At 46.0% G+C, this 16,030-nt stretch overlaps 1 protein-coding gene across 10 annotated transcripts in view; it reads right to left on the bottom strand.

Moving 5' to 3' along the window:
- rab27a (RAB27A, member RAS oncogene family) overlaps positions 1-16,030 on the bottom strand; it is a 121,175-nt gene that overhangs the window by 42,496 nt on the left and 62,649 nt on the right. For 6 of the 10 annotated variants that reach the window (XM_085968780.1, XM_085968778.1, XM_085968777.1 and 3 more), the window contains one exon: positions 13,374-13,490. The exons of 3 other annotated variants lie outside the window; for them this stretch is intronic. The gene's annotated coding sequence lies outside the window, so the exon portion shown is untranslated. Of the gene's footprint in view, positions 1-8,304; positions 8,444-13,373; positions 13,491-16,030 lie in introns of those variants that run through there. One more of the 10 variants, XM_085968784.1, reaches the window with a different exon arrangement.

Below are 16,030 nucleotides of genomic sequence, written 5' to 3'. Positions count from 1 at the left end.
ACACTGACAGCTGTTCTCTTCTTTGCGAGAATGCTGGCAACAGTGGTTCGCCATGTGCTGGCCATCCCTTCATTGTTAAATCGTAGACCCGAGAGTGTGTAGGGTCATTTCTGGTCTCCCTTTCAATGGCAGAATTTGTCACCGGTAGACATTCCACTATGGTAGAGTGGAATATCTCTACTGGGTCTACTGTAGGTGCCTCTTCTATCGTTGGCAACGGCAGGCGCGATAAACCGTCAGCATTCCCATGCTGTTTTGACCCTTTGTATTCAATGTTGTATTGGTGTGCCCCTAGAAAAAGGGACCACCTCTGTAGTCTTTGTGCCGTCATAATGGGGACATCTTTCTTAGGGTTGAATATGGAGATGAGGGGTTGATGGTCAGTCAGCAAGGTAAATTTTTGTCCGTGTAGGTAATGGTTGAATTTCTTCACTCCCCATACCAGGCTGAGTGCTTCCCTGTCTATCTGGGAATAGTTACGCTCAGCTGAGTTCAATGAGCGTGACGCAAAAGCTATCGGCCGTTCCGAGCCATCAGGGAATCTATGGGACAATACCGCTCCTATGCCGTAAGGGGATGCATCGCACGCCAGTCTGATTGGTAGTGATGGGTTGTAATGAGCCAAAACTTTCTCGGATGTGATTAAGTCTTTACATTTATGGAAGACACGTTTACAGTCTTCGTTCCATTTCCAAATCACTCCTGTCTGTAGAAGATTATTAAGAGGGTGTAGAATAGTTGATAAGTTCGGTAAAAATTTATGATAGTAATTTATTAATCCCAGGAATGACCTTAATTGTGAAACATTTTCAGGTGCTGGGGCTTTTATAACTGCTTCAATTTTTTCAGGTGACTTATGCAACCCTTCCTTATTAATTATGTGGCCACAATATGATATCTGATTTTGGAAAAATTCGCACTTGGGGCGATTTGCTCGTAGGCCCCGTTCTTTCAGCCTAGTGAGCACCTGCTCCAAATTGGCAAGGTGCTCGTTGTAGTTTTCTCCTGTTATAAGGCTGTCGTCTAGGTAGCATTGAGTCCCCGGAATCCCTTGCAGGACTTGCTCCATAGCTCTTTGCCAGATAGCTGGAGCTGATGCTACTCCAAAAACCAGTCGATTGTACTGGTACAGGCCTTTGTGTGTGTTTATTGTGAGATACTTTTTAGAGGTCTCCTCAACCTCCATCTGTAGATATGCCTGTGCCAAGTCAATTTTTGTGAAACGTTTTCCTCCGGATAGCGAGGCGAAAATATCTTCTATCCTCGGAAGAGGATACTGTACCGTGTGAAGGACCGGGTTTACAGTCACCTTGAAGTCCCCACAGATGCGAATTTTTCTCTGTTCTTCAGTTATTTTTCAATGCTTTTTTCATGACTGGAACAATGGGTGTTGCCCATTCGCTCCAATCTATTTTGGATAATACGCCTGCCTTTTCCAAATTCTCCAGCTCTGCCTCGACTGCTGGACGTATTGCGTATGGCACCGGTCTTGCCTTAAAAATTTTTGGAATTGCTGCATCTTCCACTTTTATTGAGGCGGTGATGCCTTTCAAGGTTCCTAGTTTCTCTTGAAACACTTCTTTGGCGTTGGCCAAGATGTCTTTTAATCGTTCAGGTATGATGTCATCATTGTTTTTTTCCTTACTGATCACCGTCAGTGCCTGAATGGAGTGCCAGTCTAAACGTATCTTCCTTATGCATTCACGTCCCAACAACGGTGGACCACCATCTTGTAGAATGTATAAATACAACTTTTGTATTTTTTGCCGTTGTATACCACAGGCACCTTTATTTTTCCTTTGGGGTATACTTTCTGCCCCGTATATGTTTTTAAGATAATGGATGTGTCTTTTAGAGGTATATGCGAAAATAGCCTCTCGTAATCTCGTCGATTTATTATGGTTAGAGCTGATCCTGCATCTAGCTCCATTTTAACTGGAGACCCTGCTATTATGAGGGTAACCCAAAATGGTCTGGTAATCTTCATTGGCAATTACATTATGTAATTTGAGAGAGCTTAGTCTCTTGTTCCCAGAGTCGCTATCGCTCTTCTGGTCTTTGGAGCTACTGTCCGTCATCATTTGTACCTTTCTGTGCTTTTCCTTATTGATTCTTTTCCCGTTAGTGGATTTTTTATTTTCAGATCGGCATACACGTGGAATGTGTCCCATCTTTCCGCATCGCCTGCATGCTTTCTTTGAACCAGCAATCCCTCTGGTCATGGTTGGATCTGCCGCAGCGATAACATCTCTCGAAACCCCGTGTCATTTCATGGGTGCCGAAGTCCTGTGGCCTTTGCTGTATCTTTGCCGCTCCTATTGCACTGAAAGCCTTGTCCAGTGTTAAATCTTTTCCAGAAGATACCTTTTTTGTGTTTCTACACTTAGGGGATCGCAGATGAATTTGTCTTGCAGAGAATCTGCCAGTCCTGCCTCGAATTGGCAGTGTAGGGTATCAACAATCTCCTCAAAATTCTTGTCCATCGGTTCGGCTGGAGTGATTAAGTTGCGTAACAGCTTGTATGTTTCTGCGCCCATTAGCTCCAGAAGCACTGAAGCTTTTTTTTCATCTTCTATTCCATTTGCGGTGCAAAACACCTCCACTCTTTCTACATATGTGGTCCAATCCTCTATCTTGTTATCAAAAACATCAATATTGCCAAAGTTAGGCTCCGCTTCGTTATCAAAAGCATCAATATTGCCAGACTTAGGCATTTAAAAAAAAATACGGCGCTTCCCGCGCTTTTTTTTTCCTCTCGGTAGCAATGATATGGCGCTTCCTGCGCGTTCCCGCCGCTGCTACCGATAACAACGCTGTTTTACTGTGGTTTCCGTTTATTCACTGTTGGAGACTCGTTCCCGACGGAGGTCTAAACGCTGACCTGCTTGCCGCGCCGGCCGTCTCCCGAGTGCACCCTCCTAGTCCGTTATTGCTTGCCTCCGATTTCGCTGCCTGTCTCAGCTGTAGAGCCCGCCGCTGGAGCCCCAGCCTGACGCCCAGGAAGGATTAGCGCAGTACCTGCCACCAGCTTGGCCAGCTGGTGAAACCACAGTTTATTACTTCCTTGAGTCTTCTGGACGCTGGAGGAATCGATGTCCTTGAGGTGCTGCCGAATTGCAGGTAAGTCCGGTTCCACTTCGTCGCCACTGTAGTGTCCGTGTGTAGATAAAGACACTGGAGACAGGAGTTGGTTCATAGGTATTTACTAAGCAAGTCTGGGGGGGGGGGGGGGTTCTAAAGGATATACACAATACACAGGCTGATATAGCCCAAGTGGCAATTACTGGCATTACGCACACCTGGGGCTCTTAAAAGGCACATACACCACAGTTATCCACACTGATTGTCTCAAATTTTCCATTTTTACCAAATGTGCACCAAGCAAAATCTAGTCTCATTCAGTGCACGGGCAAGAAAAGCAAACTAGCAACCAAAATCACTGAAGCTACAAACCAGCAAGCATCACATCTAACCAAAATTGCTCAATATCACCCCCCTCTCTCCCCGTGCTGGTCCTTTGACATGCCATATTTTACAGTACCCCTCATTTGCCCAAAAGTTCAACTTTTACCATAATACAATCAAAATGACAACATTGGCATACATTTGGAAGCTAGCTTCCCTTGTATAGATGCACTCTCACCCCACCTAACCAACCCACACCCAAAAAAAAATTCTGGGGCTGGTGTTGTGCACTTTTCCTAGATTCTTCAATTGTGGCAGGAGATTCTAGCTCCCGTTGACAACCAGAATAGTTATTTATACAAACACACAGGCACATTTTTAGTTGCAATATATGCCCCCAGAGTGCAATGACTGAGGGGCAACTGAGTGAGATGCATCATGGGCACTGGAGGAGAAACTACAATACCCAGAGTGCACTGTGACAATTTCTATCACATGACACAGAAAAGGATCCTTCCACTGGGCAGGAGGTGTTCTAGTGCCCAGGTTTGAGATGGAGCACTGGGGTTGTAGTTTCCATCCATCTCCTGTGAAACTACAGTCCCCAGAGTACATGGCAACAACCCAGCTGGCACGACAACCAGGCAGAAAGGAGACATAAGCAACAGAGGGGAAAAAAAAATCTAAAATACAACATTTTGAAATTTTCTTCTGTTAAATAACAATTGAGGGTTAAGTGTTGACCTTATTTTATGGCCCATTGAAGTCAATGGAGCACAAAAATCAGCCTGGGTACAAAACGGGCATCTGACCCAAACCCGTTCCCACCAGCCAGCTTTAAGATCCTGCAAATCCACTGGCAGGATAGGCGCACCAACGTCCGTGTTCTTGCTCAGGCCAACATCCCCAGCATCGAAGCTTTGACCATGCTCGATCAGCTCCGATGGACGGGTCACATTGTCCGCATGCCCAATACGAGACTCCCAAAACAAGCGCTCTACTCGGAGCTCCGGCACAGCAAGAGAGCCCTAGGTGGGCAGAGGAAAGGCTTCAAGGACACCCTCAAAGCCTCCTTGAAAAAGTGTAACATCCCCACCGACACCTGGGAATCCCTGGCCCAAGACCGCACAAAGTGGAGGAGAAGCATCCGGGAAGGCACCGAACACCGAGTCTCTTCGCCAGGAGCAAGCGGAAGCCCAGCGCAGGCAGCGCACGTCAACCCAAGCACCCCACCCGCCCCTTCAACCACCGTCTGCCCCACCTGTGACAGAGACTGTAGGTCCTGCATTGGACTCATCAGTCACCTGCGAACTCATTTTTAATGTGGAAGCAAGTCATCCTCGGTTCCGAGGGACTGCCTAAGAGGGAGAAATTTAAAAAAAAAGGCCAACAATATTGAGACATTTGTATCTTTCAGCATCAATAGTCTAATATTTTTAAGCTGTTAGTCGTGTTTAGTATTGCTTCAGTAAGTGTTGAGTTTGAGCAATAAGCAAACTACTGCCACATTTAGGCTGCTACACGGTTTAGCCACAGAAGTTGCACGCCCGGTCTCAGACTACCCAGTGAACAGCAGCAATGGTGACCGACTAACACATTCGCTTTGACAAGCAAGCAGCAGCAGGGGAGTATAGCATCAATTTTGCTCCCAAAGTAAAAAAACAGTCCAATCCAAGTTAGGTGCTAGAGACTGGAAGAGGACAGGAAATGTCGGCATGTCACATTCACTGGAAGAGGTTAGGGGAGAGCTCAATGAGCTCCTGTCCCATCATCATAAACATCCCACTGTAGAGTGGTCAAACCCACAGAGGTTGGCAGATTTTACAATCCATCAAGTGATCCATCAAGTTGTACTTGCTCCTGAAAAAACAGCTGCCTTTATTCAGATTCCCAAATAATCCCATTGCATGATGTAAAACTTGAACTCCATAAAAATCCTATTTAGATCATTGATCATTTTAATTGCCTTTCAATTCAGACTAAGGAAACAAAAGAGCAATTTATAGTTACCCAGAACGCAGGTCATATAACCAGAGCATGACAATCATGCATTTATAATGCAGTTTTTAATCAAATCAAAAACAAATCAACTTTTATTGTCATTGTTAGTGCACAAGTGCAGTACAACAAAATGTAGGCTTGTGGCTCCCGAGAGTGTACATTTAGATTAAGACATTTAAACATTCAACATACATTTGGCTTGTAATACATTAACATAGGTCTGCCCTCAATTCTTGTATCAGCAGAGTCCAGAAGAGACTCAGAAGGAGGGTGAAAACACTCAGTCTCGGGAGAGACAAAGCCGCTGCGTCCGTGCGCGCCGCCATTTAAAAAAAAAATTTTTTTTTAATGCAGATAACTTAAGACAATGGGGCTTATACAAGAGATATAATGGTGACAGACGCCACATGTCTGATGTTAGCTGCCGTTGCTAAAATTATCAGTAGATTGGAATAAGGGAACCCCTCCCAAGCTCGGCAATATTTGAGTGTAGGAATGGGCTAACAGCAAAGGCTCAAAATAACTGCTGGAAACAAAATGGTTCAGATTTGGGCCTAGAAATTGGCCTGAGGTGCCCAAGCGGCGCAAAGTTCGCCTGGGCGCTGGAATTTGCGTCACGATCGCCGCAAATTCAGTTGAAGTGCCCCAGAGGGAGACGGGGCGCGGCTCGAGGCGCTCCGCGTCCCTCTTAGGGCGCTGAAAGTGAATTTCGCAGCTACATGCCGCAGCGCCACACGCTGCGGTACTGCAGGCCTTCCTCCCACTGTTAAGGGGGAGGGGCCTGCAACAGCGCGAGCCCCGATCGCGAGTGCCGGCAAAAGAGCCCAGCACCAAGGAGAAGTGCCGGGCTCTCGGGAAACAGCCGGCAATGCCGCGGGGAGGGGACCAGGAGGCCGGGGACGGAGCTGCTGGCAGGTGGCCGCCAAAAAAGCAGCCGCCCCGCACCTCCACCTTAACTTGCGCCTCTGCCGGCACAGCAAGGCCCCGTGAACCGGGCGTGGGTAGCGAACGGCGCTACAGCGGCGTTCGCTACCAAATATCGATCGGGGCGCGAATGGGACGCTGTGCACACCGATTACGTCATCGGTGGCGGCGCAGCGCAAAAGGCTAACACCACCATTAGCGCCCCTGAATATCGCGGGAGGCGCAGCCAGTGGCGCTACAGCCACTGACTGCCTCTTTAGGCGCCAACAGGTGGCGCTACTCACCCAATTTCTCCCCCTTGGTGTTTTAGATTTATGAATATTTCCCAGCAACACCCAAGATAGGCCAGGCAGAACAGCCCACAATCGATTGCTCAACACAAACACCAATATTCCCCTCGGAGGGCTGGACCAAGTCTCAGTCCCAGCAGGCCGAGTCAGCAAGTTAGACTAAAATGATACAAGGAATTAAAGAGTTGGAGGTGTTCCAAATGATTCGGACTCTTCCACTCAAGGTACGTATGGATAAAGTCAATGTGGACGAGAGTTCAAGATTACAAATGCAGTATTCACACAAGTTGTGCAGGGAATGGAAACTAAACATTGGAAAAACCAAACCCAAAAATAGGGCTTCATGAACAAAAACACCGTTTGTGGGAGGGGATTCCATTACAGAGAATTTACAGCACAGATTAGTCCATTCGGCCCAACTGGTCCACGCCAGTGTTTATGCTCCACATGAGCCTCCACCCACCCCCATCCTTCTATTCCTTGCTCCCTCATGTGCTTGTCTAGCTTCTCCTTAAATGCATCTGTGCTATTTGCCTCAACTACTCTTGTGGTTTCCTGGTGGTGCATTTGGGCCTTGGAAGCACTCATTTTATGAACTACTCCCCCGACAGACCCAGTCAGACAGACATCCTGGACTGGGCGGCTGGTATCGGAGTGCGGCCAATGCGCAAAAGAGAAGGGCAGCAGTTAGCGCGTCTGTCTTCTGCCCTCTTGACATTAGTGGCGCGGCTAACAGCAGCTCTGCAGTCCAGGGAGCACCACGGCTGCCTGGACCTTCCCCTCCCTCAGCTGGCAAAGAGTCATTTTTGGAAGAATCCTCTCTGGCCACCAAAGACAAATGCCCAGAAAAAAAGTCATAACATCCAAACTTTTAAAACAAGTGCAAGCTTAAAGAATGGTCATTTGGCCAAGGTATGACATGGCCACTTGTGCCTGTGGAATCGTATTCAGTGAGTAACTCGCATAAGGCATAAAGAATTTTTTTTTTTTTTTTTAAATGAGCAGAGACCAGCACAACTTTCCAATCAAAATGAAGGTAAACTTGAAGCAAATGCAGTTTCTATCTGGAGAACAAACCTGAAAAGGTTGCATTGTGCAATTGAGCATAAACTGACCTCAATATTATGCTGCGTCTAAATTCCTGAACATTCAGGGCTTCAAACAAATGGTACCAAACTAGTCACTTTAGCCATAACAATTTACCCAAACAGTGCCTGAAGGCCAGCACCACATTCCCTTCTCCAAGAGAGTCGTCTCTGTAAACTGTTTCAAATTTGTTTAAAATGCCAGAGTACATTTTGTTCAACAAAAAAACCCACCCTAATTCACAGCAACCTCAGTGCCCAACCACTGCAGTCCAAATACATTAACACATTCTACGCGCCGGGGCAGAAAACACCCGGTTGGCATCCCATGCTGAAAAGCTGCAAACCACTGCCGGCACTTAAGGAGTTAAATCCTTGAAACCTGCCCAAGCAGACAAGTCCGTGAAATAAAATGCATGCGGAGGCGACAGCAATATTTCAAAACCTTTTTAGAAAGATTAAAAAGTAAAAACATTGTCGAGTAGTTAACACGGGGGAGGGTGGGGGGGGGGGGGAAGCACCCGGGATTTGGGAGCGCTAAATACCACCACAGCGTAATATTCAGCAGCTCCTCTTCCAACATTCAAACCCATTCTTACCTGCAGTAGTTCTACAGATTAGGATTTTGTTCAAGTTAAAAGTAAAAGTAACTCAGGTCAGCCTGTAGCAGCACTTTTACCAGCTCCACCTGCAAGGCACACAGCATTTTAGCTTACGTGTCAATGTTTGCATTCAGTCAGGAACTTCCTGAAATGAGGCGTGGCAGCTCAGAGTAGTGATGGAGGATTAAGGTAAGTGGCAGGTTTTAAATTACTCCACTGCCCTAAATACCAATAAACATTTCTAAACATTAAGGACAACCGTTGGAGACCGATACCTGGATTTAGCGAGCGAGCAAAATGAATGCAAAGCCAGAGGAAAACAGCTTGACGTGTTTTTTTTAAAAAAACACTTGAAACTCAATCCAATGTTTGTTTCAAAGTGTAAATGTGATAATTTGAGAGATTGTGAAAAAAATTGGTCAAGAAAATTGTGCTCACAATCCCAGAAGAATGGTTTACTAATCCAATTGCAACATCTAGAGGCCAATGATGACACTGGAGCACCTGGTGTGTGAAAGCACCTCAGGCACTAGCTCCTCATATTTTCGAGCATGCCGAGGCCTACCATGTGTTCAATGTGGGCCCAAAGCTCTGCCTGCACTTCGTGCTTCTCTGTGCAAGGCTCATTAAGGCGGCCCCATAAACCGGACATGGCTCAAAGGCCCCCATAAAGCAATTTGACTTAGCAGGCTTTCCCATAAAGCATCGGAAGCACCAATGTGGTACCAACCTTCCATTTTTCAATTTGGTCCCAAATTCTCTTTCCACGTCTAACCATTCAAGTCCCAATCTGGCAAAGGAAAGATAGCAACATTCAGGCAGCCAGCATCTCCTTCATGGCTGCTGGTGTCCGAAATACCAGCTTCACCCCCACTCCGGACATTCCCAACCGGCTACTCGCCAGAAAAATATTGAAGTGAGCGGATGTTGCATTATGGGGCGGGGCGGAAATGAGAAGGAGATCAGCTTGTTCATGCGCAGGTACACTTGACCTGCACTAGTCCTGACACGGATAGCAGAATGGGGACCTCTGTCAGGAAACACTTCCAGGTCATGGCCAGTTGCAGAATAAATTTCTAACTGTGCCCCAATAATCTACCTCAGCCTTTCCTTCGAGGTGGATTTTCAGTGAGGTTGGATTATTTGGTGTGAAATTGGGCCGGGAGGGAAGGTTTCTGTATGTACTGTGGGCCTGTACTCACTAGGAACTGGGTTTAGGATGTCTAAGTTTACTTCACAAAAGGACCCAAGACATTAGAAACACAAAGCTTCCAATAACAAAGCAGTATGTGCTGTATTCAAACACAGATCCCAGAGCATTCCAGCCCATTGCACCTTCAGAGACTTTGGAAATCATGAAACCCTGGCAGTCTCCTGGCACAGCCTTTAAGGATCCAAATACTGGAATATTTACTTCAACTAAAAAAAGTGAGCACGCTGTTTTAATGAAAACAATCTTAAATGTTAATAAAGTGGTTTATACTAATATACAGCATCTTAATGGATTATTTTAAGAAAAAAATTGCTTTTGCCAATTTGAACAAAGCAAACTAATTTTGTGACCAGGCCAAATTATTACAAGTCCTGTTTAATTTCACAGCTGTTACATTATCAAACATCTTCAAGTACTTTATTTGTGGGGGGGGGGGGGGGGAGGGGAGAAAATAAAGGGAGAGAGGTCAGAGGGTCACACAGATAATGAACTGGAGGTGAAGACAGTCAGTCAGGTGGGGAGACTTAAGGCGCCATAGAAACAGGAGTAGGCCATTGAGCACCTTGGGCCTGATCCGCCCATTCAATTCAATCATGGCTGAACTGCACCTCAACTCCAGTTACCACCTTTGTTCCACATCCCTGGATATCCTTGCTCAATAAAAATCTGTCAGAGTCCAAGTCTTGAAAATTTCTCTTGGGAAAGCGAATTCCAGATTTCCACTAACCTTTGTGCGGAAAAAACGTGCTTCCCGATTTCACTCCTAAAATGGTCTCAAAAGGGTTTGGAAAGCAGGAAGGGGTGGCAAGGTGTAGGAAAAGGATTCAAGGCCAGGAGCATGATGGCTGAGGGACTGACCTCTACTGGCGGAGCAGAGTATTGTGGAAAACAAACTACTCCAGAGTCAGAGGCCTACGGCTAAAGCGGATTCAAACTGGATGGGGCAAGGCAGTGGAGGAATTGAGATTCAGAGAGACACACAAGGGGCTAGTGGCACTTTGCCAGGGACCTCGGGCCTCCCCTGCACTAAATTTATGAATTAGCTGAAGTGTTGGAAGAGTGGTCAGCACAATAGCAAGGAACCCAGAGACCATTTGAGAAATTCATTTCAGAGATCATAATTTGACAATAACCCAGCTTATTTGCTTTGCTTATTGCTGCCCCACAGGCTCTAGATGTGGTCAGCAACAGGTAAACCAACACCCCCAAGTCTCTAGTTCTACCCCACTTATTGAATGCACGTGCCTATGTTTAGTTCCAATATATGTGGTAACGTGCTTTTGTCCATATCGAATTTTGTTAGTCACTGTTGAGTCCACATGTAAACCCTGCCAATCTCTTGGATGTCTCTCGAGTCCACAGCAACCTCCACTTGGTGTCAGTTGAATTTAACTATCTTATGGAGAGCGACTGCTGATCACTTACACATACTAGGAACTGGAATAATCCCATCACACACCAGAGGCCTCTCCTACTGCAACTCAGATATAGCATCACTGGTCCCATTTTAATACTGAAAAACTACCACCCTGCTGGGGTTACAAACAAGTGTCTGCCTTTAAAAAAGGGGAGTGGGGACCACCACTTAATTGTGCCACTTTAAACCAAAATTGAATTAAATTCAAAAAAGGTCATTATGATACAAGAGGGTGCAGGGAGATCAGGAGGCAGTTCACAATGGAGAAGGAATGGTTGTCCTTGCCCTCCAGGATGAGCCGAGAGAGAGGGGGGGATCTGGCTACTGCAATGCAACAATAAAAAAGTACTCCACAGAGCACATGTAACAATTTGGATACTTAACCATCCTACTGAATTGGAGAGAAACAGTTCGCTGAAGATCTGCTGGAATAGAGGGTGATAAAATGTCACTAGGATCTTGCAAAGTCATGGTAGCATCATCTGATACTTATCTACTTTCAACAGAAATCCTTACTACTAAAGCAGATCTGGAAATAAGAAAATCTACACTTCTTGCCCCAAGACTGGATTTAATACATTCACTGGACAGTGATTGCAACAGTGCTACAAAGACACAAAGTGCAAAGAGAAAGTGCTGGGAGTGCACTCCAGGTGCAGTCTCAGTTTCACATTAGTGCATACATTTAAAGTGGTGCAAGCCAGTAAGGTATACAGGCAAGTGCTGGGTTTTGTTTTAAGAATGCTCCAGAGGGAGCCAAGTACCATTGTTTTAAAAGCAAATAGATTCCCTTGAGGATTTGATTGTTTTCATTTTGGGCCTTTTGAAGGCTCCATACCAGGTTTGAAGTCAGCTCGTAAGGAGATATAGGCTCTGCTCGGCCTACTTGAACAGTTGCTGGCCAGAATCCCCATGGTAGCCTGGAACCATCCCGCAGACACCCCCCTAAAAAAGTCTCGACCAGATGGAAAGGGGAAAGGTTGGCAGACTTCCTCTTTCCGCCCTCCACCCCGCAACAAGTATTTTCAACAGAAAATATTCCAATCACTGAGAAAATCTTTTATCATGAACAAAACCGGTTATAAAAAAGTAAATACGCACGCCGCATTTCAACACATTCAAGGGCAATGACAATATAGTTTTCAGCTGTTACACAATGTTGCATAGCATTCAACCCAAGGATGGAAGCGGATGCTACATTTAGTCAGTAAAAATGGGATCTCCCATTGAGGAAAATGCACAGCAAGTAGAAACACACCACAGTTAGTCAGTCGTTCAGCTGATTCTCTGCACTACCTAATTATTTATGTCGAATTCAGTAGCACTTGCCAAAACCAAAATAAAAATAAGTTTTTAATGCATTAAAATTAGTATTAAATTTATATTTTGCAAGATAGATGTTGGATGGTGCAGAGCCAGTTTAAAACATCATTCATTTGTACTGTAGGAAATCAGTAAGATCTACCACGGGATTGAGACGGGCAGGGAAGAAGCCAACTCAAACCAACATCATAAAAGCCCGATGGTAGATCAGACATTCTAGACTCAGTGGCAGTGACTTAGTTAGCTGAAGAGAAAAAAACTCCAAGCAACAAATTTCCAGGGGAAAAAATAAATTCTTCCTAATACTTGAATATTAGGAATCTTATCAATATGCAATCACAGCTTTCAAAGAGAGTGAACTGCTGGAGAGGAGAGAATGGTTTTGTTTCGTTTTTTTAAAACAAAAACCACGGAGGTGGTGTGGTTATGATCTATTCCCAGCTCTGACGCAACTGCCAATACTCTGAGTCAGACTCTAGCATGAAGGGTGCAAATTAATTCACCCATGGGGAAAACAGATCAACGTGGCTTGCTCTCCCCCGCCAAATGACGCGAGCTGAAAGTCAGGAACTTAAGGAAGCATCTGAGCTTGACCGCTGCACGAACAGGCTGCACATTTAAAAGCAGCTTTTTATTACCAATTTAGAGGGGCTGGGAGCTACAGATTCATTTTGCATCAGCCCAAGTGCTGGAAAAAAAATAAGTGGCATAAAACAGTAACTCTTTGCTTGAAACAAGTGGTTTCCTTCATGATGTACAGTGCTCTGATGCAGTTATATGGCAACATCATACTTCAGGATACATACATTATTCCTAGATTCAGATGGCTTCATTCATTCATACTGCTTACAGCACTTGAATTCAATGACCGAAGTCATCACTCACTCACCACCGCACATTATAAAAATGAATTGGCTTGGTTTATCTTTAAAAAAAAATCCATTTCACTTAATTACATCAGAGCCAGTGAACCATTTGAACCCATTCAAAAGCTGCCTCACCGATTCAAAAATCAGTGGATCAAAGTTGTTGAAGTCTTCATAACACTTCAAAAATACTGAACAAAGCCAATTTTAATATCGATCTCGTTAAAAATTGTGCAACTGCTCATACCTCAGTATGATGGGGAAAAAATGCAGTCCAGCGCCTGAACCTTCAGTGTCCAATTCCACTATGAAGCAAACTCCAGTCTCCTGCCTTGGTCACAAAATGTCCGTTTCATCCAGAATGCTGAGGTGGGGGCGGGGTGGTGGAAGAGAAAGATTTGAAGAAAATCAGAACACCTCAAAGCAGTTAACTGGGGCCTTCCTAATGTGCAGAAACTGTAAAAGAGAAACTTACAAAGGGAAATCCAGCAAACAAGAAGTGCAGTCACCAACTACAAAGACTGCAGCCTTTCTTAATAGGCATCAGTTGCTTATCATGTGGTCCTGCAGACTGATCAGGGATTTTTCCTTCAACACAAACTATCCAATTAAACACTGAAATCACGTCTCCTGTATATTAACCAAATAGTTGAATATTTTGAAGCTTCCATACTGAGAAAACATTTTAAAAAATGATCACCATTTAAAAAAAAGTCCAAGAACCAGTGTTATTTGCAGACCAAAAGTTTCATCTGTCCACATTGAACAGCCCGGGGACTTAAAGCAAATGGTATGTTGGCCTTCGTAGCTGTAGTGTATGTAACCGTCTACCTTTAAGAGACTATTGTATGTAACCGTTCACCTTTAAGAGAACTATTTTAGGTGTGGCACTACTTGTTTGGCTTCTGTATACGGTAATACCGACAGTGACCACACCGGTATATAAGTGCTGTGGCATGATTTATAGGGCAGATTCGCCCTGACCTTCGAATAGTAAAGTCCTGTTGTATGTTACTCCTGAAGTCTGTCGTAATTAACTGCACAACCCACAGACTTTATTTACAGTGGCGACGAGTCCGATCGTACCCTGCGGCAACAATAATTTCAAAGCAACGAAAGAGCGTCGAAAAGAGGCAACCGCCCTCGTCATTCGGCTGGGAGAAAACTCAAGGCTGCAGCAATAGAAAGGAGGAAGACTTTAGCGACAAAAACTTCCATCAGCAACAGGCACTGACTGTCCCTTCTGCCACGGTGACTGAGTAAGGGAAAGTGAAAAGAATAGCCGGAGGATAAGGGCTGGGCACTCGACCACGGTCAAGGGGGAAAAGGAGCCGGACAAAAAGTCGGGTCCAACGGCGTCGTGAGAGACCGCGACCGGCGGGAAAAGCCGGGCGGTGACCGAAGCCACGAAGTGCTGCAACCGGGAGCGTAGGCGCGGGAAGAGAGAGAAACTCAGCCGCAGCCGGGGAGAGAATCACCGGACTGCGAGAGGGCTGGGAGGCGCGATTGGGGTCTGAGCGAGCGGGAGAGGCAGAGCCGACCAAGAGAGACTGCGCGAGAGCCAGTCCAGCGGCTGAACTGTCCTCCGTCAACGGGGTGTAACCAGTGCCGGTAGAGCCGAGCGAGCGGGAGAGAGGCAGAGCCGAGCAAGGGGAACTGTGCGAGAGCCAGTCCAGCGGCTGAACTGTCCTCCGTCAACGGGGTGTACCCAGCGCCGGTAGAGCCGAGCGAGCGGAAGAGAGAGAGCCGAGCAAGGGGAACTGTGCGAGAGCCAGCTCAGCGGCTGAACCTGTTCGCCGTCAATGGGGTACCCAGAGCCGGTCGCCCTGCCATAAAATAAAAAAGGGAAAGCCTTGAAGCCGACGCGCAGGCTGTGAACCTGAAAGCCAGCGGCCGTCGCCCGTGGGGAAAGTGTACCCCTCCCGCCAGGGAAGCCGCCATTAGGCGGGGAAGACGACAGAAGCGGGAAACCGCCATTGAAGTGGGCGGGGAGAGAAGATAAGAGCGGGAAACCGCCATTTTTGCGGGAAAACCGCCATCTTAGGAAAAAAAAAGAAATAATAATTTAAAGAAATACTTGTGTTGTTCCCAAAGAGAGGAAGATGCCTAAGCATGGTAACATCAACGATTTTAATTCCGAAGTAGAAGACTGGGCCACGTACGTGGAACGCATTGAGATCTATTGTGAGGCCAATAAAATAGAAGATGACGACAAAGCTATAACCTTGCTGAACACGATGGGCGCAAAGACATACGGGCTCTTGAAGCATCTACTAGCACCAGCTAAACCGGCGGATCAGACTTTCGATGATATTATGGCTGTCCTGAAGGACCACTTGAACCCTACACCGTTGATGTTGGCGGAACGATTCAAATTCTATGCGAGAACGCAACGGAAAGACGAAAGCAACGCAGAATACTTGGTCGAACTGCGTAGACTAGCGAAATACTGCCAGTTTGGAGGGAATCTGACAGAGGCATTGCGAGACAAGTTCGTGTGCGGGTTGGCAAAGGAAGGAACGCAAAAGCGACTACTCGAAGAGAACGACCTTACACTTGACAGGGCTGTCCTTATTGCAGCATCGCACGAAGCCGCAGCGAAGGGAACTGCGGAAATGCAGCTAAAGACAGCAGCACTAAGTGTGGATCAAATTACCTCGACAACAACAAAATGCTATCGTTGTGGGAAGACAACACACGACCAGAACCAATGCTGGTTTAAGAACCAGGAATGTAGGAAATGTGGCAAACTGGGTCACATAGCTAAGGTATGCCGGTCAGGGAAGAAGACCAACAACCAAAGGACCAACAACCAAAGGAAGCCATCACAGGAAAAGTACAAGGTACACAAGGTGGCTAAGAGTTCAGATGAACAGAATTCAGACTCAGACCCAAACGGCCAGG

Source organism: Somniosus microcephalus, chromosome 27, assembly GCF_052327205.1.
Source record: "Somniosus microcephalus isolate GS21.2 chromosome 27, FLI_Smic_1.0, whole genome shotgun sequence".
Classification (NCBI taxonomy): Eukaryota; Metazoa; Chordata; class Chondrichthyes; order Squaliformes; family Somniosidae; genus Somniosus; species Somniosus microcephalus.
The sequence above is the reverse complement of the archived record's forward strand: the minus strand, read 5'-3'. Positions and strand labels throughout refer to the sequence as shown.